We start from the raw sequence: 24,914 nt of genomic DNA, 5'->3' as shown, positions 1-24,914 counted from the left end.
ATTAACCTAATGGAATACAAAAGTATTGAACAGGAATTCTATCCTTTATTGATTAAATGCTTTGCCTTAAATGCTTTTGTTTTGCTAATATAATATTCATTTATCAGAATTTGCCTAACTGTCTCCTTTGTATTTTCTCAACACTTAGACTAGTGGGTAGAGGGTCTTGTGTACACAGATAGTCACTGAAGCAGCCAGAAAACTTCAACAAACAGGTTTGTCTCCTCCAAGAAATAAGATATTTACCTATCTTCCACCAAAAATGCTGACAATGCAGTTTAGGAGCTGGTGATGTTTTGCTCTCTGTATGGCAAGCTGCATATGGTCTTTGTACAGAGTCTCAGTTTAAACACGTCTTTAGCTTTGTTGTACACATGGGACTGATTTAATTTTTATCAGAAAATACTTTTCCAAAATTGTGGCATGCTAAAATAAACAAGCTACTGTCAGACTCCAGAAGTTTGGTCCATCACTAACTAAGTTGTAAGGCACTGAGTTTTATTCTTCCTTCACGTGAATCTTTCCTCTGCAAGCCATGACACTTTCAGGTCAGGTTGAAAATAGAGAAAAAAATTCAATTTTCAACATAAAGATAGTATATTGTATTTTGTGCCTGTATATATAATGGTTTCCAGTGAGATATTTACAAACGTTCTTCTGTGTCATCCACATTTCGTAATATATAGCTTCAGCATCTGGTAAACCAACTTCAAGTAGGAAATACCAAAAGTGTGTGAGGCAAAGGTGCAGAGTCGAGAATGTGCTCATATACTTTCAACGAGGTTATATTAAGAACATTTTCTAAAACCCAAAAAGGACAATATTTATGACTTGCCCAGAAATATTATTGTCATGCTGCAAAAAAATACTGTTATTTGTCAGAGACTAAATAAGTTATTATATACTGGAAGTAATGCACATTCCCATTCAAACTAATTTAGGCAATAAAGTTAAGTGAATGATTCACAGACAGGAAAAGCAGGAGGCAAGATGAAGTTCAGCGAAAACAAACTGCACACAACGCCTTCACTCAATCAGTCTCATGTTCTCTATTATTCCTTCTTTCCAATTTTAAAGTTCACCTTACATGTGACCCCATTTGCAAATACAACATAGCTCATCAAGCTAAACACTGTAAAAGATACGTTTCTTTTTTTCTCATCCAAATGAAGAAAGAAGGCCTCCACGCAGCATTGCATTGTCTTCAATTTACTAGACCCAGCAGACATAATTAGGGCTAATTGTTATGGCTAAGAATTTAAGACTGATTCCTATTCAGATCACTCTTGGCAACAATAGCTGTTCAGTTTAACTATGGTTCCTATATTCTACTCATGCTTGGTGGATGAAGCTTAGCTTTCCCCACAGCGAACAGATCCTCAAATGTCAGGAATAGGAATGAGCAAGATAGATGCAATTTCACACTAAAAAACACAACCAACCTAATGAAATGAAACAAAGGCTACCGAAGAAACATGAGTACATGTTTATTTCAAAAATAACAAAGAGATGAAATAACTTTATAAAAGTAAGAGGTTCAAATAATTTATGATTTTTTTCTCACTTTCCTTTTCTTCTCTTTGCTTTCCTCCGTTATGAGCTGGATTTCCCAAAAGCTATAATTCTCAGCTGATCAAAACTTGATTGTAATTTTCTTCTAATATCAAAGAGAAGAGTTCATTAATCAATTTTCTGACTACTGATATTCTTATTTCAGTTGACTGTGACTATGGAAATTGGAACACATGAGCACAGATACCTCCAACAAAAATAAAATAATTATAAAATAAATTATCATGCAAAAAAAATCCAGTGTTCTCTCTAACCTAATTTTGACTGTGATTTCACTATATGATGAACACTGAACATTGTTATGATTTTATTAAGTTCTATGTATCTTTTCCAATTACAGTACTTACAGTCATATATATGCCAAATAACCTGGGTTTTGCATGCCAGTAATGAACACATAACAATGAAAAATTAAAATCTAAGGGCCCTTGCATTTTCTTTGTAGACATATTATCTATTCTAAATTTAGAGCATTCCAGAGGAGAGGGCTTTTCTTTTCTTTGTGACTCCTCCTGTCAATTCTTTCTCTGTGTATCTAAACTTAATAGCATATAATCCATCTTTAAAATTTTAATGATTATAAATATGTTCTTTCAGGCTCATTGAGACTGATTAACACTTAACTTTTGCTGTGCAGCTGTTCTTTTCCCTGTCCTACATTACACACTTATTCAGCAATTTCTTGCTTCCCTCTTTCCATCTTTTCACTTCTACCTGAGATACTTACTCTATATTATTGAAGCACAGAAGCCAAGTCAAAAATACTGTCAAAAAAAAAAAACCCATCAGTTCTTATCTCTTCTTAATTTTAAAGTTGATTGTCTGTCTTTTTGGAATACATTCGGTTGATACTCTTCCAGCCATAATTCAGAATCAACAACTTTTGCTTCTCCTTTAAGTCCTCCCTTTTCTCTAGTGTGGCTTCTTTATTTTTGTTCTACCTTGCCTTGTTTGTTCTCCTTCATTTACCAGTACCCTTCCCTGAGACAAAGTTGTATTGTTATAACCCAGACTGCCTCAGAACTATGAATTCCAAATTGGTCTCAAAATAGCCTATGCTCCTGCTGGGCCCTCTCAAGTGACAGGATCACAAACCAATTCTGTCATTCCCCAGAAATCTTCTATTTCTGTGAATAATAGTTAAGATAAAAAATGGTAAAAGTAATGATTCTCAAGTTAATTTTTGGTAACACTGGACTTTTGAAGTACTGAGAAGTCACCAAATGATTAAAGAAAATACCAGAGGCATCATCTCAATCCTATTTTTTTCAGTGACACTTGATTGGTACAGTGTGCTAGAAAGAAGAGAGAAAATCTCTACACCAAATCAGCATAATTATGAGAGACCACAAACAACATGAAAACAGTAAGTAATCACATGTAAGAACTTCATGTCTGCAACACATATTATTTTAGTAAAAGACCTTGTTTCTACACTTAGATGATCTTGCTAGACATATAAATCAAAATATATTGACACGTAGTAGTCATAGTTTTGTACTATAGCCTTTAAAGAAGCCAAAATCATATTTAAAATTCTAATGACATTCAGAAATGCCCACAACTTTTGCTAGGCATTGCTGTTCATTCTACCATGGCTAATGAAATTACTTACTAATGAAAGTAAGTAATCAATAGTCTCTAAGACATTGAAACTTTCAGACAACTTTCAAGGTTATTATTTTCTTTTTGAGACAGGGTTTCTCTGAAGTTTTGGAGCCTGTCCTGAAACTCACTCTGTAGACCAGGTTGGCTTTGAACTCACAGTGATCCACCTGTCTGCCTCCCAGGTGCAGGAATTAAAGGCATGTGCCACCACTGCCCAGCAATTGTCAAGTTTTTATTTCAAAAGTCTATAAGTATGTATCTTTACCTGCATGTACGTGCCTGCACTACATTAATGCAGTGCTTATGCCCGCAGAAAGTGTGTCAGATAGCAAGAAACTGGAGTTAGGAAAGTGTCTTAGCACACTTATGTGGGTGTTGGTAATGGAACCTAAGTTCTCTGAAAGAGTATTCAATTTTCTTCTGAACCACATCTTTAGTCAGATGAATGAATTTGGTTTTTATTTTAAGACAGGATCTCACCATTTGATTGTGGGTTGTCTGGAATTTGCTATCCAGACCAGGCTGGCCCCAAACTCACACTAATCTGCCAAGCTGTAGGCTCTGAGAGCACTGAGATTACAGGCATAAATCACCTCACTCAGATTTCTTTTTAAAATTCAAGTTGCTAGTAGTATCCTGAGAGTGGTATGTGTTTCAAGTTCAAGTATGACCACTTATCAAAAAGAAGACTTAAATCTCCTTTAAAAAATGAGGGTAAAGAATTATTCCTCCTTTTCACCATTCAGTCAATATCATTCTTCCATTTATATTTTCTTTTCCTATGGCATTTAATTTTAGCTATTTATTAAAACACTACAGTGCACTTTCTCAGTTGTATTTGCAGTTAAATATATTGTTCATTCATAACTTCCTTTCAGCTGCTTTCTCATTAACATATATGAGACATACAAGTTCCAGGTCCTCACAAACAGGTGAGTTCTCTAGTGAGATGAACGGCATTCATGCTTCAGCAACAGTTACATGACCAAGGAAGTCAGAATGAGTGATAGCAAAATTACAGATAAGATCTCCCATGTGAAAATAATGTGTGTGGTGTATCTGTGTGTGTGAGAGAGATTTATTAGTGTGGATTACAGTCTATGGTCCTCATAGTTCAAGAATGGATGTCTCCTGACAAAAAGCCAAGGGTTTGTGTGTGTGAGAGAGAGATGTATTAGTGTGGATTACAGCCTATGGTCCTCATAGTTCAAGAATGGATGTTTCCTGACAAAAAGCCAAGGGTTTGTGTGTATGAGAGAGAGATGTATTAGTGTGGATTACAGCCTATGGTCCTCATAGTTCAAGAATGGATGTCTCCTGACAAAATGCCAAAGATCTAGAAGTTATTTAGTTCATGATACTGAATGTCTCAGTAGTTCTAATCTGGTCCTGGGTTCTCAAGGAAATGCTAGTGAGCTACTGATCTTAATTATGTGGTGGACATAAATAATTCTCCTTTTGATTTTATGTTGAAGTACAAATAAAAAATTTTCATTATTCTGGGAAGAGACTTTGGACTTACAAACTGTGTTGAGAATGTGAACGTTGATTTAGAAACTCGTCTAATGCATTTTGTATATGATACTGCCACAAGCCTGTGGGAAAGATAAGTAGAATGTGCTGATATGAGTAAGAATGGCGAGCATAAATGGTGGAACTGTCTGGGAAGGATCAGAAGGTAGGTCCTTTCTGGAGGAAGTCGGCCACTTGGAGCATCCTTTGATGTTTCAAAAGTCCACACTGGCCCAGTCTCTGTCTGTCTGTCTGTCATTTTCTGTCTCTATGTCTCCTTCTCTCTCTGTTGACCTATCTGCCTCCTGCATGTTTATGAAGATTCAGGTTCATGGTAACTGTTCCAGTATCATTCCTTCCTGCTGCCTTGCTCACAGCCATCATGCTTATGAAGTCACACACTGAAAACCTTAAGCTCTACATTCTTTCCATTCTTAGTCAACTTAGGGGATTGTATCACACCAATAGAAAATGACTAAGGCAAATGTTTGAGAGAAATTAAGGAAGGTATAAAACACTTTGTTTCTCATGCATTGTTGCAATTTGTAAAACAGTAGAGAAATGTCCAAATAAGCAGATGAAGCAAGCCACCAGGTCAGACATGCTGAATCTTTCCCAGTAAGACTGGTGCTACACAGATTACTAAATATGGGCAAGATAAGTCACCACCTCGTGGTGCTACACACATTAATAGAAATGAGCCAAGCAGTGTTTTATGAAAAAAATAAAATAAAAAAATAAAATAATATAATTAGATTAGATATCATGATAGGGTAGTTCTGAATTCTAAGCTTATGAGAGGTGTAAGCACGGGTTTTAGGGGCTCAAGACCATTTGGGGCTATATACCAATTTATGGACAAGACAAGAATTCATGAATCTTGAGTAAAATAAAAAAAATATTATAGTAAAATTGTATGTTTGAACTTGGTATAGCAATGTATGCTTTTAATCTCAGCACTTGTGAAGCAGAGTAAGAAGAATGTCTGGGGCCAGTCTGATTTTAAAAGTGAGTTCAGTCACATCCAAGACAATCTAGAGAAACTTTCTATTTTTGATGCTTCATCATTATAAGTAAATAATAATAGTAACTTTTTCCTCAACGTCTATGTTCTTTTGAGTTATGGGTCTGTGACTAGGACTGCAATATCAGACATGGATTCGCTCTAGAAGAGCAGAGCTGGCATGCCTTCACAGCATCCTCAGTAACCTCGGAAACGGTCCTGTCACTGCTGCGCCAGAGGGGATATCTTGCCTGGCAAGGTACTGTGGTTCATTCATAACACTCACAACTAAGTAAGATGGCTCATCTTTCCTCCTTTGCTTTCCAACACTATGATAGCTAGCCAGCCAGAATGATTTTCTAGCTCAATTCTAGCTTGGCTTCCAATTCCATTTCTAACAAGCTCCCATAGGATGCTCCTGGCATTTTATAATTACTAATTGGGAAACTTCATTTTAAAGCAATTTTTTTATTCATTCAACATCATTTATTGCAGAACTTCGACAGTATTGCCTTATATAACTGTCCAAAGTGTTTAGTTAAATATCATCCAGAATTCAACCAAAAACAATAAAGTATTAATACTTCTGTCACTTTTGCTGAATTTATGTCTAATGGGCATAATTTTAATTGCGTTACTTTGGACTGACTTTTGTGTTAGATAATTTGATTGATAAAACAAACATGCCTCAGAGAAACCATAAAAAGAGACTACTGTAGTCCACATTTCCAGAGGGTTCAACTCAAAATGGTGGGCAAGTGAGAAGCTCGTGCCTCGGTTAGTAAGAAGCAGAAAGAAGAATGGCGGGGATTTCTTGCTTAGTTATTTTTCTGCTTTACATTTCATCAGGTCCTCCACTCACAGAATGGTAGCAGACAGTCTCTGGTTCACTTTTCAAATTACTCTTTCTCTGGAGAAACCTTCCCAGGTAAAACCATAAGGGATGCTCTCCTCCCATTTTCCTTAAAATCCTGTCCAAGTTTCCAATAAAGATGAACTATCACTGAAACTTAGTCAACACATTTTTGGTTGTGCATTGTAACTACTCCTACTTGATAAACAGAGAACTATTCATACTTCTATCGTGACAAATTCTTAGAATTTGTACAGTAATGTTTTGATTGATGTAATTCTGATTGATATACAGTGATTCTAAGAAATTTCTTTCCATGTTCAGTTTCATAAAAAATGTACATAAAAGGAAAAGAACTAAAACTGCACTGAGATAGACTTGTTTATCTTTATTATTTTATATCTAAAATAAGGATATAAGTATATCCCACACAGTGTGGAACAATGCTATAGTTCTATCGTTTTGGAGTTTGAGAATGAAGAATTCTGAATAGGTGGAGGACAGACGAGGCTAGCTAGTAGGTCTCATTATAGTCTAGGTCCTCTAGCAAGATCCCTTTTCCAGCTACAAGCACAGAGAAACATTATAAAATGTACGAATTTCAGGGATGCTTTTTCTTTAATTCCTCATTGACAGATGAATTAGTTCAAAAATAAACTTTAGTTGTTGAAAAAGTACAAGACGGTGAGAACAGCTCCTCCAAGGCTGATGCAGACATGGGAATCAAAGCTGGCCTCAGGCACACTGCACTGACGGTTTCTGGAAGCTTCTTTGACTGGACCTTATTCAACCCTCTATGTTGCTTTTGATATTAGCATTTCTATATTTAAAAAGTGAAGGTAATGAAAAACCAGATAATCAATTAATTATCTGCAGGTACAATAATTTTTACCTTTTTGAGAATTTTAAGTTTGAACATTGTAATAATTCTGCTTCTCTCACTCCTCCAACCATTCTGCTTCAACATTTTGAACATGTCTGTTATTCAAATACATTTAAAATAATCATTTCAATGATTTTCAAAAGAAAGTATAAGCCATAAAAATATCTTAGTTATCAAAATAATTTCACCCTTCTCTAGTAGTGACAATGCCTCATTACAATAAGTATATGTTAAGATGACTTGTAAGTCGAGCCAACATGGATCACTTATTTAATGGCCCTTCTCTATAAGCCTTCTCAAGGATTTCTGGCTTTATCACATTTCAGCTGTCACACATGGATCACCTGAAACAGAAGGACAAATCTATTGTGCTCTGGAATACAAAGGGAAAGTTATTCTTTGAGTCAAAGTACATTCACCACGGAGTTTTTCATGGAAAGACATGTTTATCATCTTTTAAAAGGAATACATTAAAAGTTGCTGAGTTTCCACAACCTGTTCCTGACAGCTATTTCAGTGTAAGTAATACATCATGGGGGTGATGGCAGTCTGATGATGTATGGGGACCATACATCACTATGGTGACAGTGCATTAATGACACATGAGTAATACATCTTCAGGTAAAGCTCTCAAATTTAGGCTTGCCAGGAAAAACGAGCTTCTGGAAGAGGAAAATACCTTACAACTTTGTGAAATACTACACACAATGAAATAAGTTTGCTAAAGAAGAAGGCTGTAAGATTGGATACAGAAATGGGGTGTCTTAATAATACCCAAGACTCTATTTTTATTGTGGAGAAGATTTATTGTATGATGTTTCTGTGCATTTTTGTCATTTCAATGTTTAGCTTGCCAGACATTTCCATCTGTATCATTCACTGTGTGCTCATGCACTGGACAGTGTCCTAAGAACAGAAGGAAAGGTTTAGAGCCCATGAAACGCAGATTTCTAGTAAGAACTCGGTAATTCTGTACAGATGAGTTTATTTACTGTTTTTTTTTGCTTATTAATATTTAATGTCATTTTCAAAATAAATTTTCCTGGGGTTTTGGTTCATTTAGGAGCTTATTGTTTTATGTAAACTTGGGAGAACAGTGATCATTTGGGATCTCATTTCATCACTAAAATGAATCAGGTCAAAATAAAAAATAATGGAAAGTACAGATATATGCATTTAATATGTCCATATGTTGTTGATATTAAAAGTATTTTCAATTTTTCTTTAATGTGTGGAGTGTGATGTATTTGCATAATGTTCATCTACTGTTCTGTGTGAACTGGTACTCTTTATCAAATCGACACCTGGAATAGAGTTTTTCAGTATAGTACCTGTTGAGGCTGATTACTATATTCATTGCATTAAATATTAAGAGAACTTTCATATTAGACAATTTTGCATGTTTTCAAGCTGTTAGGAATAATGGAAGTATACAATTAAGTTTAAATCAGAAAAAAATAATACTAGAATCCATTTTCTATAAGCAATGGAGAAGTATAATAGCAAAATTCCTTGAAAATTCACAGCGGGATAGGTGAAGTTGCTACAATTTGTTTCTTTATCAAAATATGATCAGACCTTCGTGTGAGGTTGAGAAAAGAGGGTTTTTTATTTTTGTTTCTGTCGTAAATTATATGTGCAGTATTTTTTCTTTTTCTTTTTTCCCTTCAAAGTAGGGTTTCATTATATAACTCTGACTGTCCTGAAGCTCACTATGTAGGCCAGGCTGGCCTTGAAATCACAGGGATCCTTTTGTCTCTACCTCCTGGTGCCACTACACCAGACCTATTTCCCCCTCGTTTTTAATGCATGGATTCTGAAAAGGAGAAAATCAAGCAAAAGAAAACCTGATACTGAGACCTACTATTGCCAAGGTGCATTAAAATCAAGAACACATATTAAGAGGTTAATTACTACTTAGCATATAATAAAATGACAAGAAAATTGGTCAGGGCCTTCTGTGTCATCAGACCTGCCTGATATACAATTCCACGTCTGAGACATAAAAGCTGGGTGATTACAGCATGGAACTTAACTCTCAAGTTGATCTAACATTTAACTTGAAGACATTGTACCTCTGTATATGAAATAACAAGGTTTTTGCTAAAGTATATGTGACATATTTCAGACAGTGAATAAATTATACTTACAAATTATCATTTACAGAGTCTATATCTATAAATAATGCTCTTTAATTTAAAGAAAGATAATTAAGATAACAATTGTTTAATTTTTAAAATATTAAGAAGAAATAACCTTCTAGGCTTGAACTTAATCAGAAACACACACTAAGGATTTGTAGTGAGCTTTGAATCTCAAAATTCACTTTTTCAAATTATTTTAATAGACTCTTTTGCTCTATTGAGATGATTTGACATATTAATATTATAAAATTAAGGAATGAGGGTCAGCAGTGTATTTGTACTTCTTTGGGCCTCCAATTGCTGTATTTTGAGGTACATTAGTAAACCAAGTTGTATGATGATCCTCCATGACTGGCTGATGAAGAATAAATGAAGCAACATCACTTCCTACTGGGAGAGCAGGTTGTCCATACATCTTTTTACTCTTTATTATTATGAAGGATAGATTTCAATAAACCTGGTGAAAGATGATCAATGGCCAATGCCTAATTTCAAATGGAATTGAGAGAGCTCTTGGTTTTTGCATTTGAATTAAAATATCCCATATAAGAATGTACTTTCCCCTTCTTGAACACAGTGTCAATGTGTTACCCACCAACTATGACCTTTGTGTGGAACATGGGCTGTGCAAACCTGTAGATATAGGCAAATGTATGACTGGGAACGCTGTTTGATAATTATGTTCACTTTCGTGCTTACATTACCAATTTCTACTATAACAATCGGTTCACACTTTCCTTAAACTACAATTTTTCTTTCTAGAGATAAAAATATACCTGTTTTGCTGATACACGGGGAAAACAATCTGGTGATATAATACTTGGAGAATTCTAGTTATAATTAAGCTAATTGACAGTAAACATGGTAATTTGATGTTACAAACCTCCCAATTACTTATAATAAATGGAAAGCATTAAATATGGCTTTTACTAACAACCATTATTTCCAGTTGAACATATGAAACATAACAGGTACAAATTATAAAAGCAGAAAAATTTTGTAGAATTAAATACTCTGAGTCTATATGATAGTCAACAAAGAAAAGTTAATGTTTATCATTAAAAACAAGTGGGAGTGAATGTCCAATTTTTTAAATGCAGAATACAAAGCTTCACAGAAATATCTGATGGAGGAGAAAAGGAGAATAAAAGATCCTGAAGCAGTTCATTTTGCAGTAGTCTAATTTAAATAATTCAATAACTTAACACTAAGGTGCATATAAAATTGTGACACTCAGCTAAGGGAGCGAATTGTGTGCATGTATCCATACTTCTCTAGTTCTTAATTTCACAAGATCCCCAATGGCCTTGGCCCTGCTTCTAAATTTTTAAGGAGACTTAAAACATGTATTATGAATAAGTATTTGAAGCTTAGGAATGTGATTCGAATAGTCAAGGAAATAAATTACTCAGGACACTTGTTAAAACATTGGTACTAACTTCACTCACAGCACCATGATAGGTGTTGGGGATTACTGCATTGGAATTTTGCAGTAGAAGTTGGGGCTCAGTAAGAAAAATACAAGCAAAAAGGGGGTATTATTTGATAAGGAATATCAAAGATGATACCAAGAACTTCAGGCTATCAAGTGATTTGACTATAAATATTTCAGGGACCCTTGCCAAAGGTTAAAATAGGCTGATATCAATGTTTTGCTTTTTCAATAAACCTGCTGGTCAAGATTATGCGGAAAGCTGTGTTCAGTAAGGCAAGACCAAAAGTAGAGACAAATGCTGCTCTGAAGAACTTGTCTACAATTTGTCTAGAATACCAAAGTCATAATCTTCATGCAACAATAGATACAACCAACAGAAATATCATTGAATATTTATACTGTAGATTAAAAAATTGTCATCCTATATGGAATTCTTGTCAATCAGGGAAACATCAAACATGGAAAATATTTTAGTGAATTCCATTCAGTAACTATTAAAATTCAGTAAACTGTTTTCCTAATAGTCAAATAATTTCTAATAGTGACATATAACATCACAATCAACTTTGCATCAAATTCATTATGAAATTACCTATTGGCATGTGAGTCTGAATAAAGACTTCATGCTCCAAGTAGGGTGGACATCTCTGTAACTGTGTATGTTACATAGGACAGCTCTTGTAAGACTGCATTGTACATCTTGATGAGAGAAGATCATAATCGATTACCTTATGCACCTAAAATATAGTTTTCTGTGCCTCATGGGACATAACATAAGATTTTTCAGATATTGGAAGACATTATAAAATGATATTATCATGGATACAGAAATTGATATCTGAAGGCTTGAAACATAGAAGTATGGAAGCTCTAAGGAGATGGAAGAAATGAGGGAGAAATTGTCTCCTGTAAGAATTCAAACAGAGCCGGGCGGTGGTGGCGCACGCCTTTAATCCCAGCACTCGGGAGGCAGAGGCAGGCGGATCTCTGGGAGTTCAAGGCCAGCTTGGTCTACAAGAGCTAGTTCCGGGACGGGCACCAAACTTACAGAGAAACCCTGTCTCGAAAAAACCAAAAAAAATAAAAAATAAATAAAACCAAACAAAGAATTCAAACAGAGTACATTTATAGGTCGCTTGATTGTAATTTCAAGCCTATAATAAGGTTGGACATTTATAGTACATTTTATTAACATAATATTATTCATCTCAGTTTGTCGGATGCTGCTTATGGAAAAGTGTGTCAGGTGTTCTTTAGATCTCGCTCTAGTTGAATCTCTCATGGATCACCTACCTCTGTTCTCAACATTTCTTAAGACCGTGATTTAATTCTTTTACCTGTTCCTATCATTTGACATTTTTTACCTATAAAAATTGTATGTTATTTAAAACTCTACGAGCTCAATAGCTCATATTCTTTTTCAAACTACCCATGAAAATGATACCCTTTTATAGGTATACTTCGCATTTTGTGCTAAACATGTTTTATTTGATCTGAAATGGTACTGATACATTTAAGATAATGAACAAGGCAAAAAATGACACTAATATTTTTCATTACTCATTTGTAGAATATTTAATATTAAGTCATTATTTAACAATAAATGAATATTTAACAAGATTGAAATCTTCCCATCAGTTCTTCTTCCCCTCATGTTTAACAGCTAAACATATTTTTTTCTTTTTTTTTTTTTTTTTTGGTTTTTTTCGAGACAGGGTTTCTCTGTGGTTTTGGAGCCTGTCCTGGAACTAGTTCTTGTAGACCAGGCTGGTCTCGAACTCACAGAGATCCGCCTGCCTGAAAATGAAAACCATATTTTATTATTCTAGCTTTTCATCTTTGGTATTTCTATTAATAAACTATTTTGAGTGTTGTCTATTTCAGAATAAATAAATTTTAAAATGTTAATTAAGTAAAATTGTCATTGAAAAAGATTACTTATTCATCAGGAAACAGAAACTACTGGGTATTTCTATGATTTCAAATCTTATTGAAATATTTATTTTTGATTTTGTTCATTTTCATGTAATTTATGCTTTAAATTTTAGGGTGTTATTAATTTTTGTTCTTTCATAATCAGGAAAACTAAAATTTTCCTTCAAGGCATCATTTTAATCTAATTAGCATTATATCTCTATTTTAATGAAATATTAAACAGCTTATAGTCTACAAAATTAGTAATACATCAGCAATAATTTAAAAACATTAAAATATATGCTTTTGGTGACTATAAACCATGCTTCTGGATTTGAAATTTATTTATGAAATACGTCATAAATTATGAGATGAAATATCAGTTAAATATTAGACTATAAAAGGCAAATAAGCAAACATGGTAAAATTGTGAAAATAGTCAAAAAACTAAAAGTTAAACTAAAGTTATCTTTCTAGTTTTTTTTCTTATAAACAAATTATGATTACTGCATATTTTAAAATAATTTTACTTTTTTGTTTTTCACATTGTTTTATGTTTAAATTGAAATTGATTTCAAATCTAAATTATATAAAATGTTTCTAACAAGTGTCCATATATTTAAATATTTATTGCTCAACTTTCAAAAATGCACAAGTTTTAGCATTCTAGTGATATCGTGTTACTAAATCATATGCTATTTGTTATAACTGATATACAGAATGGGCTAAATAGCAATCATGATTTTTAGTACTGATATTAAAAATATTTTTGTGTTTAATGTATTGACTGAATAGTTTGTACCCTGGAGTCAGGAATGAACAGTATTAGGCCTCTGCCTTGTAGAATAGAAGCAATGAATTATAAAGGTACAAATTAAAGCCTCTTTTAGTGACAAATCTTGAAAAGTGCTGAGAAAAAGATCTTTGTACGCTGTAAATATGTAAATATGTATCACTCTTATTGATTAGTAAAGAGATGACTGTCCTAAAGATGAGCAGGAAAAGACTGGAGAAGGCAATAAAGAACCGGAGTAGGAGCATGGTAGGAAGAAGGTGGAGTCTGCAGAATCTGAGGAGTTTCCAGGAGATGCCTGAGGAACAAAAGATGCTGGAGAACAGGTGAACCGACAACTCACATGGCAATGCATAGGTTAATAGGAATGAGTTAATTTAAGTTGCAAGAACTAGTTAGTAATAAGCCTGAGTTATAGACCAAGCACTTATAATTAATGCCGTGTCTCGGTGTCAGATATTTGGGAATTAGCAGACCAAAAGAAAAGTTCACATGTAAAAGAGATTTTAGAATGTGGCATTTATCCCATTTGTTATTTGTAAATCTGAAGAATCCTGCCGCTTGGCTGAAAGTATATATCAATGGTAGAAATTACCTGGTAGACTTTTAGGGGTCACTTATGTATACCATCTGGAAATAATGATACTTCGATTTCTTCCTTTCCAATTTGCATCCCCTAGATCTCCTTTCGCTTTCTTATCGTTTAACTAGAACTGCAAAAGTTACATTGAGGAGATACGGAGTGAATGGACAGCTTTGTCTTGTTCTTGATTTTCTTGAAATTGAGTTTCTAAACATTTGATTAGACATTGACTATAGGTTTTTTTAAACTTTATTTTGCTTTGCTATGGGTTGAGAAAGAAATCAGGGAAACAACACACTTCAAATAGCCACAAATAATATAAAACATTTTGGAATACCTCTAACTAAGCAAGTGAAAAATTATATGACAAAAACTTCAAGACTTAAGAAATTATAGAAGACAGAAGATCTCCCATGCTCATGGATTTTCCAGTAGGATTCACATAGTAGATGTGGCCATCTTGCCAAAAGCAATCTACAGATTCAACACAATCCCATCAAAATTTTGACACAATTTTTTACATGCTGTTGTTCTCTTTTTTAATTGTCTACCTTTTAAACTACAGCTATCCTAGTCAGTAACTGCAACTCTGTAGCTACCAGCAGCAGCTAGGCCACAAAAGCTGTCGCCTGAAGAAATTCTGTGTCGTCAAGCACCAACTGTTTCAAAGCTACTAAGAGAACTTATTTAAATCTCTGTCAAGTGAAAGAAGTCAGGATTCAAAGTAGAATCATGCTTCTCAGAGAGGCCGAATAGCAAACAGCTAACCTATCTCACCTTTTCACATATCCCAAGAAAACCTTGCCCTTTTTCTCACCCCTCCTTATAAACCTTTCTCCACCTGGCTCCTCCCTACCACTTCTGATCAGCTAGTTGCTGACTTAGCCTCCAGACCGCAGGTGAAGAGGTGAATTTTATTTAAACAAACACATCTTTGCAACGTGAAACAAATATTCCAGAGCATAAACAAAAGTAACACACCTTAAAGTAATATTCTACAACAGCATACCTTGAAAGAACAATACTCAATTTCATATGGAAAAACAATCAAACAGTAAAACAATCTTTGACAATAAAAGAACTACGGAGGTGCCATCATTTCTGATTTCAAACTGCACCACAGAGCTATAGTAATAAAAAGCCATATACAAGTAGTATAAAACCAGAAAGGTTGATAAATGGAATTGAATTGAAGAGCCAGACATAAATCTACATGCCTAGATACACCTGATTTTTTATAAAGAAACTAGAAATACACAATGCGAAACAGAAAGCGTTTTCATCCAAAGGTGCTATTCTAACTAGATGTTGGCATGTAGAAGAAAGTAAATATATCCATAAAATCATCCGCCACAAAAATAAAGCAAGTCCAGTGGCTCAAAAACCTCAACATAAATCCAGATACACTGAACTTGAGGAAGACAATGTGGTCATTCACAAGTCGTTATTAGGAGGAAATAATGAACCTACAATTCTCAGCCCCATAGTGGCTAGTAAACAAGGAAGATCCAAAGAAGGATACATGGATATCCCTGGGAAGGGGAAATAGAAAAGACTTCCATGGTAAACTGGGTGTGGTCGTTGGTGGGGTGGAGGGATGGGAACTAGCGGGAGCTGGTTTGACAGGCTGGGTGACTGAGGTCAGGCAGGTTGGAGGCAGGATGGAGAGGACAGGGTAACAAAAGAGACATCTTGATCAGAGGGAGTATTACAAGGTTAGGGAGAAACCTGGTCCAGTGAAACCTCCAGGAATCTACAAGAATGACACTAAGACTCTTAGCAATAGTGGAGAGAGTGCCTGGCCATCTACTGTAAACAGATTGATGCCTTTAGTAATTGCCATCAGAGATGCTCTATCCAGTAACTGAAGAAAGCAGAGGCAGAGAACCACAGGCTGTTTAAAGCTCCCAGAGTCTGTGGAAGAAAGAGAGAAGGAATTGTACCTGTTTCTGGGGTCGTGATGGAGGAACCCACAGAAAGAGCTGACCTGAGCTCTCTGGAGATCATGGATGCTGAACCAACAGTCAGGGAATCTTCGTGGGACTGATCTTGACTGTCTGTATGTGTTTGATATCTTAGTAAGGCTAAGAGCTTAGTAAGGCTTAGAGCAGGACTTCTTCTGGCACTTAGCTGGGGTTTGGTAACTTGCTCTCATGCTGGATTATAGGGCCCCGTCTCGATTTAAGGGGAGAAGCTTGTTCCTGCCTCAACTTGACCAGCCATGCTTTGGGCAAAACCATGGAAGGCCTGTTCCTTTCTGAAAGGAGATGGACGAGGTGGAGATGGGGAGGGGGTAGATGGGAAAGAGAAAGGGACAAGACGAGAGAGGGCAGGGAAAACTGGTTGATATGGAAAGTAATTTTTTTAAAAAAGTGATTCATATTTTAAAAATAGATTATATGAACAAGAGCATGAAAAGAAGAAAAATAAGAAGGTGGAGGATATTCTGCTATTGTTGAACCTAATAACCCAGTCATAAAAATTATGTTTGCTTAGGTTTATTTCTTGTACAACAATGAGTTTTTTTTAAGCTCCAATTTGGTGCTGCTGGTTTTAAAAGTGGTTGGAACTGTTCGGAAGATTGTGCATATTATTCCACTAGCTTTCTAGAGCTGATTGTAGAAAAGAGACAATTGAAGTAACAGAGAATGTTTGTTCTGTAATAGAGAACTTACAAATAGTAAGATTATGTTATATATTGATCATTTATTTTGTTTATTTATTCATTTATCTTATTAATCAAGATACATGAATATTATTGTTGTAATATCTTGTAATATTTCTTGCTAAAATTGTTTAAAATAAGTATTCTAAGTCATTTTTCACAAATCTATATAAATAACCAAAACTTGTTGTAACACATTTTTGTCTTTGTTTCTTTCGTGCACCTCACTGGTCTCATTAGTTGGTATATTTACTCCATTACCTTTTATAGATGTAGATTATATATAGATAAATGGGGAGTTGTCTCATTAAATAAATGGTATATAAATTTCTGCATTATGGGGTAAGTAATTTACAAGGAGATGAATATATACATATGATATCCATTCTGTGAGCTCCTCATTAAGCCATTCACAGAAGTTTGCTAGACAGATAAGTCAAAATTAGAGTTCCCTTTATTTAACCCCCATAATATTTATTCCCTTCCTTTTTGGATTTGCTTGCTTCAATGATATACCTTGATAGTAGAGACATGTTGAGTATAATCTACACCAAAGACATGCTCAAATTCTGTAATGAATTCATAAATTCAGATTGCTTGAGGAAATATTTATTGCACTATCACTCAGAACTATTTGATTATGCAGTAAAAAGTTGTCATATCCTTGCATGACATCTTCAGAATGAGCAGTATTAACATGTACTGTTAATATTAGGAATTCATTAAGTGATAGAAACACAAATATGAAGAGCTCATTAGTTTGAGAAATACTAGGACAGTAACATATCTAGAAACATTTATGCTTTACTTTCTAATTGAAGATGAATTTTAGTATCTCCTGAATCACAATATTATGCTAACTTGCACAACATACATAATCTATTTCCACAAAGTAGAAATGACATGAGGAATATTCACTAATTTTTGATAGAAAGTTAACATTAATTTTTTTCTAGAACTTTAAAGTGTACATGTTGAGCATGTGAGAAATGAATGCATGATGGATGGCTCACTTTGTGGAGTCTGCTGACTGTAGTTTTGTAGAAGAGAGAGAAGCTTCAGCTGCAAGCGTGACTAAGACATTGCTCTGTCTCTCAAGCATTCTGAATAATGGAGACATTGCATAACAGAACGAAGACGTACTTTTAAAAATTGCCTCACTAAATACACATTGTTAACGAGTGTATCAATAAATGAGACATTAAAACAAGGTTTTCAAAAGTCTTGTGTGCTGGCAAAGAGTGTTCTCTTATGGAAAGGCAACTCCCTTAATAATCCTGATTTTGAATGTGGATGTGTTGAACAGCTTTTTGACTTTAATAATGATGCTGTTTGCTCCTTTGCTGTTCTACAATTAAGTATGGAAAACTGCCTTTGCATCAGTCAGCTTTCTAGTAAGCACACACTGGGGGCAATTGTTACTTAATGTATTCTAGTGAGTTTTTTAAAATTTATTAGATTTTTTTAAAAATACCAATCCTGTTTCCCACCCCCTTCCTTCCTCCCATTCCCTCCGCAAACCCTTCAACCCCACCCCCATCTAATCCTCAGAGAGCATAAGGCACATTGTAATTTTTTGTTGAGTTGTTCCTGAAATTCTCAGGCAAGTCTGTGTCATCCAATTGCCATCTTAGTAACAGAATACATAATAAAAAAGTAATTGAAAAGAAGGAAGCTTTTATATTAACTCTCATTATAGGGGTCTTCAAGATTTAAGTCCTTACTTGGATCAGTTGTTCGTAGGCCTAAGCATGGCAGAAATACTATGGTAAAGGGACCAGTGAAGAGAAAAATGCTATTTAGATGGAAGCTGGGAACTGATAAAGAAGGAGCAAAGGAAAAGTACATCTCCATAAAGTCTGCCCACAATTGCCTTCTTGCTGTCAATGGGATCTGTCTCCTAGTTTCCAACCCTTCTACAAAAATATTGTCATGAATTTACTGATGAATGGAGTCACTTGAGGAACTTATAGCCCTTAGGATCTAATCACTTGCAAACAGCATACCAGGCTTAATGCAACTCTTACCACTTGAGCCTGCAGACTGAAACTATTAGAGAGGAAAAAAAATCTACATTTTATTCATATTTTTCCATAGCCTGGAATAATGGAAGCCATCCTACATACAGGATTTGTTTGGTAAAAATATACATGCATTTTTAGGCAGTGTAGACATGGAAGGAGATAGGTCTATAGTTTTAATATAAAGCAGTCATTTTGAGTAGGTCCTATTAAAGAGTTTTTCAGCATGGATTTCATGCCTTTGTTTGATGGACTTTGTAGGCTTTTCTTAATCAATCTGATGATACAATGAATCATATTAGTAATATGCAATATTTCATAAAAACTCCATGATAAAATTTGATTTCACATTTAATAACTACTCTTATGTATTTGTTTTGAAAATAGTGATAGTCAGGCTAATCTTAAACTGTGAATACATCTACTTTTCTTTAAAAATTTTTATAATTATAGGATGAAAGAGCTGGAAATGTTTATGATTATCGTGTTCTGAAATGTTTAAAGAGTATACTCTCTTAAAAAGTATTTTGTGACACTTAGATTTTAAAAAATGAGATTGTTTTGACTTCATCATTTAAATCAATAATTTCTACTTATCCTTCGATTATTTTTATTAGAAATTTAAAAAGTATTCTTTCAAATATAAATGCCAGAAAGATTGTAAGACCCTTTAAATATTGGAAATGATCATATGTAGAACATGAAGCATAATTGGAACTATTAATTGTTTTTGCTTTTCTATTCTTTTTGAGAGGATACCCATGCAAATTTGTGCTCAGGCAACTGCTGCTTTTGCCACAGTTGCATCTCCAGGTCCACAATATTTCTCTTGGCCAAACATCCACTAAGCAGTCTGCAAGTTCTAAGTCAGCAGCAAGGAATAGCAGGGCAGAAACACCAAATGTGGACTCTTAGTTTTTATGACATACTTAGTAATGCTGTTTTACCAAATGGAAACCTTTTTTTGTATTGCTGTATAGATATGTAATAGAACATAAACTTTTTTTTTCCTTACACTAATTTATACATTTTAATTGGTTGCATATATTAACATGTACTATAAGATTCTTTTCTAAGAAGCATTACATAATAAATGGATACTGTAAAAAGATCTGATTAGTTAAAAGTAACAAGCATTAACAGATACATACAAAACAGCCTGTTCAGAATGGAACGTGGGCACCAGCCTTCCCACAGGACCTTCAAGGAGGGGTAGGGGTAAAGACCACAAGACCGTTAAAAAAAAAATCAGATAATTAGACACAGACGAACTGTGAACAGTTCTCTCACTCTCCAGTGGACAAAAAGAGTAAGCTTTCCATGCCCACTGCACCCCAGAGCACCCAGGGTCTCCGCCATATGCCTGCCGTACACAGGGCTCATGGTGGGCAACTGCCCCAAGAGCCCATCAGGCACAGGCTAGAGTTTGCTTGCTGTGTGTGTGTATGTGTGTGTGTGTGGTGGCTGACTGTGTTTGGTGGAGTTTTCTTTTGGCAGCTGGATGTGAGAGATCACGTTCTATTCTGTTTAGAGGAGGAGGGACGCATATTGAAGGCCTATGTGTGTTCTTGGTCTGTGAAGGACTCTGTGCTCTGTGCTCACTGCCCTTTCAACAGCTGCAGCTCTCTGCGGAGGCCTTGGCCCGGTCATTCTTGTCCAGTTTGATGGGTTCAGGGAATTCATTGTATAACTCCACTTCTGTTTCCTGTTTAAGGGCATTCCGAGCAATTGTCTGGAAGGCCTGCTCCACATTGATGGCCTCCTTGGCACTGGTCTCAAAGTAGGGAATGTTGTTTTTGCTGTAGCACCAAGCCTGTGCCCTCTTTGTGGCCACTTGTCTGTTTTCAAGGTCAATCTTGTTTCCTAACACAACAAAAGGGAAGTTCTCGGGATCCCGGGGGCTGGCCTGAATAAGAAACTCTCCAGCTGTCAAGGGTTTTGAATGTGTTGGGGGCAGTCACATCAAACACCAGAACACAGCAATCTGCACCTCTGTAGAAGGCCACACCAAGAGACTGGAACCGTTCTTGACCAGCTGTGTCCCAGATCTGCATGGTGACAAGTCTGTCATCCACCATCACCTCCTTGGTCAGAAAGTCTGCTCCTATTGTAGCTTTGTACTGGTTACTGAACTTCTTATTCACATACTGGTTCATGAGCGATGTCTTTCCAACACCAGAATCTCCCAGGATGATGACCTTCAGCAACACTTTCTTCCTAGAGGTCATCCTTTAAGCGCGGGGTCCGCCGAGGAAGAGACACAATGCAGGCAGGCCGCGACAGAGAATCCGACTCCAGCTCCAGCAGGCTCCTCGGAGCTGCCCAGCCCCAAACACCGTAGCCAACGCCGCCGCCTCGGGCTTTTCGAACATAAACTTTTTTAATGGGCTTTTTAAATGAAGGGCTTATTCTTACATGCACCCACTGCAGCACATATATGGCTTTGAAGAATTCTTTAGTCAGAAATATTGCAGTGTGGAATACAAATACTTAGCATGATAGAATTGACCCCATATAATAAACTTGTCAGAGACATTGATTGTTAATCGAAAGGTAAGACATAGAGCAATAGAAAGGGATTAATGTAATCTGCTGACCACCTTCTCACAAACCTCTTTATCACACTTAGAGTGAAGGGTGTGTCTTCTGGACATCCATAGTTGATTATTGAGGCAGAGCAACAGCGTAAGCACAAACAAGCACATGCAAACTCACAATGAGTAAGCAAAATTGGCCAAGACAACTGCCAGCAGATCAAAAGCACAGTAACTAATGACATGCGCTCCTAGCCAATCACAGCACACCAGCCGTGACTGCCAGTTTCAAAAGGAACAACCAGAAATGTTCCCGTGGCAGCTTAATTTCCCTGACCCCATAAAAATACACAACCTGTTTGCAATAAAGAGCTTCTGTATTGGGAACTTGCAGAGTCTGTGCCGTTGCTTTCAATTCTTCTCATTCCCTGCCCCTGGAAAATGGGGACTGCACAATAGGCAGCCGCAACAAGCCCACAAAAAACACAACTGACTGACACCTTACATGGATGGACCTTTTCCTTTGCTTGCTTTTTCAGTCCTCCTTAGCCTCTTTTGGGCATTTTTCTTTCTTGCTTGCTGCCCTAGCTGCTGTCCCCCTCCCAACTCTCTACAAGCATCTTGAATTTGCCTGCTTCAGCTGTTTTCAGTGAGTTGATCCCTAGTTTTGTTTTCTAAGCCTTTGGTGAGCTGGGGCTTTCTTTTCTATCCCTACATTTTCTTTTCACTATGCTAATGCTACTACCCTACAAAAATTAAAATGCCCATATTCTAGGATGATGGTTTTTCTCATATCTGGCCTTTGATGTTAGGGAGGAAAAGGAATTTATTCATTTGGATGAGAACACCCTGGGCTAATGATTTGATGAGCCCTAACAAATTGTCCTATAAAAATCCCACTCAGGTAAATAGGCCTGAGTTTGGCAATGGACCCTCAGTTGCGTAGACTTTAGACCCCTCCTTTTCTTACAAGGAGGCAATTACCATAATGCAACCTATAAGGGCAATAAATCATTTGAGGACTCTCTCCAAATAACACCCCAAACAAATTTTACTTTCAAAGGCCACCCATCTGTGTCAAGCCCTGTTTCTTCCTTTTACTAACCAATGCTAGTACAAAAGATGTAAACTGCACAACAAGCCTTTACATGCTAGATACCTGCTCGGATCCAAAAGATACCTCTTGTGTGATCCTACTATGTATTCCCACATTCTTATGGGTGCCTGTTGCAAATGTTATTCACTATTACAAAGTAAAGTCCTACTAGAATAAAGAGAGCCTTTGGAATAACTACAGCAGTCACTGTACCCATCTTGCATGCAAAGCTGGAGGAGCAGTCTCTACAACCTCTCGTATTCAAACAGGAGCCATGGCCAGTGACTTAAACACAGCCATATAACAATCAGCTGCAGCCTTCAGCACATAACTGTCACAAGTTTCTCAGTTTCTGATCCTGAATATTATAAAATTAAAGCGAATGTCTAGCTGTTGAATGCATTGTACTTTTTGTATTTAATTTTGGGATAATGACAAATTGGAGTAGTACAGGTATGGTAAGGCAATTCACTATAGATAACTAAGAAAACTTTGGAAGCTGCAGGGGAAATTAAAACACAACATTCAGTTTTAAATCTGATTATGTGTGGTAAAGGCAGTGTTGTCTAAAAAGCCATCCCATTTGCCAGGGAAAGATCCTGGTCTTACTGCTAGGGGTCTCACAAACAGACCGATTACACAGCTCTCAGCCACATGCAAAGGGCCTAGGTGGGTGTCATGTCCTCCCTACGGTGAGATGCCATGCTCAACCTTGATGCACTGGGGAAGAGCTTAGTCCTGCTTGACTTTATATGCTGGGGTTTGTTGACTCCCATGGGAGACCTTAACTTTTCTGAGGAGTTGAGGGAGAGCATTAAAATGAGGTGTAGGGAAGGAATGGGAGGAAAGGAAGGAGGGGAAACGGTAGCTGGTATGTAAACTAATTTTTTTTTTAAATTTAAATACGGCAGTGGTTTTCCATAAATCAGATTGCACTCTTTATCCCTGCTCCCCACCCACTTGAATATATTTCCACAGTCTTTTTTTGACTTCCCTGAATGTCACAGGTAGTGATGAAGTGACGTCATTTCCATTTGCTTTGGACTTCAAAAATAGGATATCTTTGGTGAGTAGAATACGAGAGATAATGTTTGGTCAGTTCCACATCACCTCTTAGCAGTTTCTTTTGTATGAATCTGTTTTTTTTATGAAAGGGAAGTAAAGCCAATGGAGTTTTCTTGACTCAGGAAGAATTTAAAACATATGAACAGTACTCAAGATCAGAATATTGAAGAAAGTTTGTTAAAAACCATAGTCAACATACCAGAGAACGTAACCTAGTGATTTCAGCTGATACAGAGACCTAAAATAATACATTTATTCCATTTGGATCATTCTTTTTAAAATAGAACATGAGAGCAAACTTTTGCATAAAACAACATAGATAAAACACTATGTTTCAAATATAGAAGTATACAACAAGTGTATATGTACGTTCACAAAGAGTTATAACGTATATATCTTATAAAATACATACCTATGCAGATAATGAAATTCTATGTGTATGTTCACATGTTTATTTATATACATATAAAAGAATATTGCAAATATATTAGTCTGATTATTTGGTTTTATCATTAACATTACGTTACATTAAATAAGTAATGTATTTTGACAGTTTATGGCTTTGACTTATGTAGTTAATAAGAGAATTTTTTTCTAATGTGGATATGGAGTTTCTGTAATCTGGTATATATCCTTCCAAAGTGAAAAAAATTTAATAACACCATAATATAATGATTTTTTTACTAGACTGAAAAATTATATGGCAGTAATATGCATGAATTAGCTATGTAGGCAAACTTTGTAAATTTGCTATGTGATTATGAAATTTGGCTTCATTATTTTAATAATTAACTTTAAAAGAATTCCACATAGACAATACAAGTATATTTTGTTACTAAATTAATGAATTTAAATCAATGATGTTTTAATGTTCCTATGAGTTTGGAGCTAACATTAACCTACGAAGACTTTGTAGGATGGCAGAATGTGTTTACTTATTCAGAGCACTCAAAATTCACATTGGTAAACATATCATTAGATATAACATTTCTTATAATTCTCTCCTTACTTGTACTGGTTAATTATGTGTGAGTGAATTTACTCTTTATTTCAAAGCAATGTCAGTTTGAGATAAGACAGTACAGAGGAAGAGATCAGTTCTTTTTTAAATATTCCCAGCATGTAACAATTTTGTGTATAGTTGAAGTATGAAATGACTTTAATGCTCATTGCTTCATTCTACATAAATTCAGACAATAAAGTAAAAATGTGTAATCAATCACACAAAGAACC

The 24,914-nt window shown here is 35.6% G+C and overlaps 1 pseudogene; it reads right to left on the bottom strand.

Moving 5' to 3' along the window:
- Window positions 1-20,000: 20,000 nt before the first annotated feature.
- LOC130887394 (ras-related protein Rab-7a-like) lies at window positions 20,001-21,344 on the bottom strand (annotated as a pseudogene).
- Between the last annotated feature and the right edge of the window lie 3,570 nt (window positions 21,345-24,914).

Source organism: Chionomys nivalis, chromosome 15, assembly GCF_950005125.1.
Source record: "Chionomys nivalis chromosome 15, mChiNiv1.1, whole genome shotgun sequence".
In the NCBI taxonomy this organism is placed as follows: Eukaryota; Metazoa; Chordata; class Mammalia; order Rodentia; family Cricetidae; genus Chionomys; species Chionomys nivalis.
Note: the sequence above shows the minus strand (reverse complement) of the source record. Positions and strands in the feature narration are given on the sequence as shown.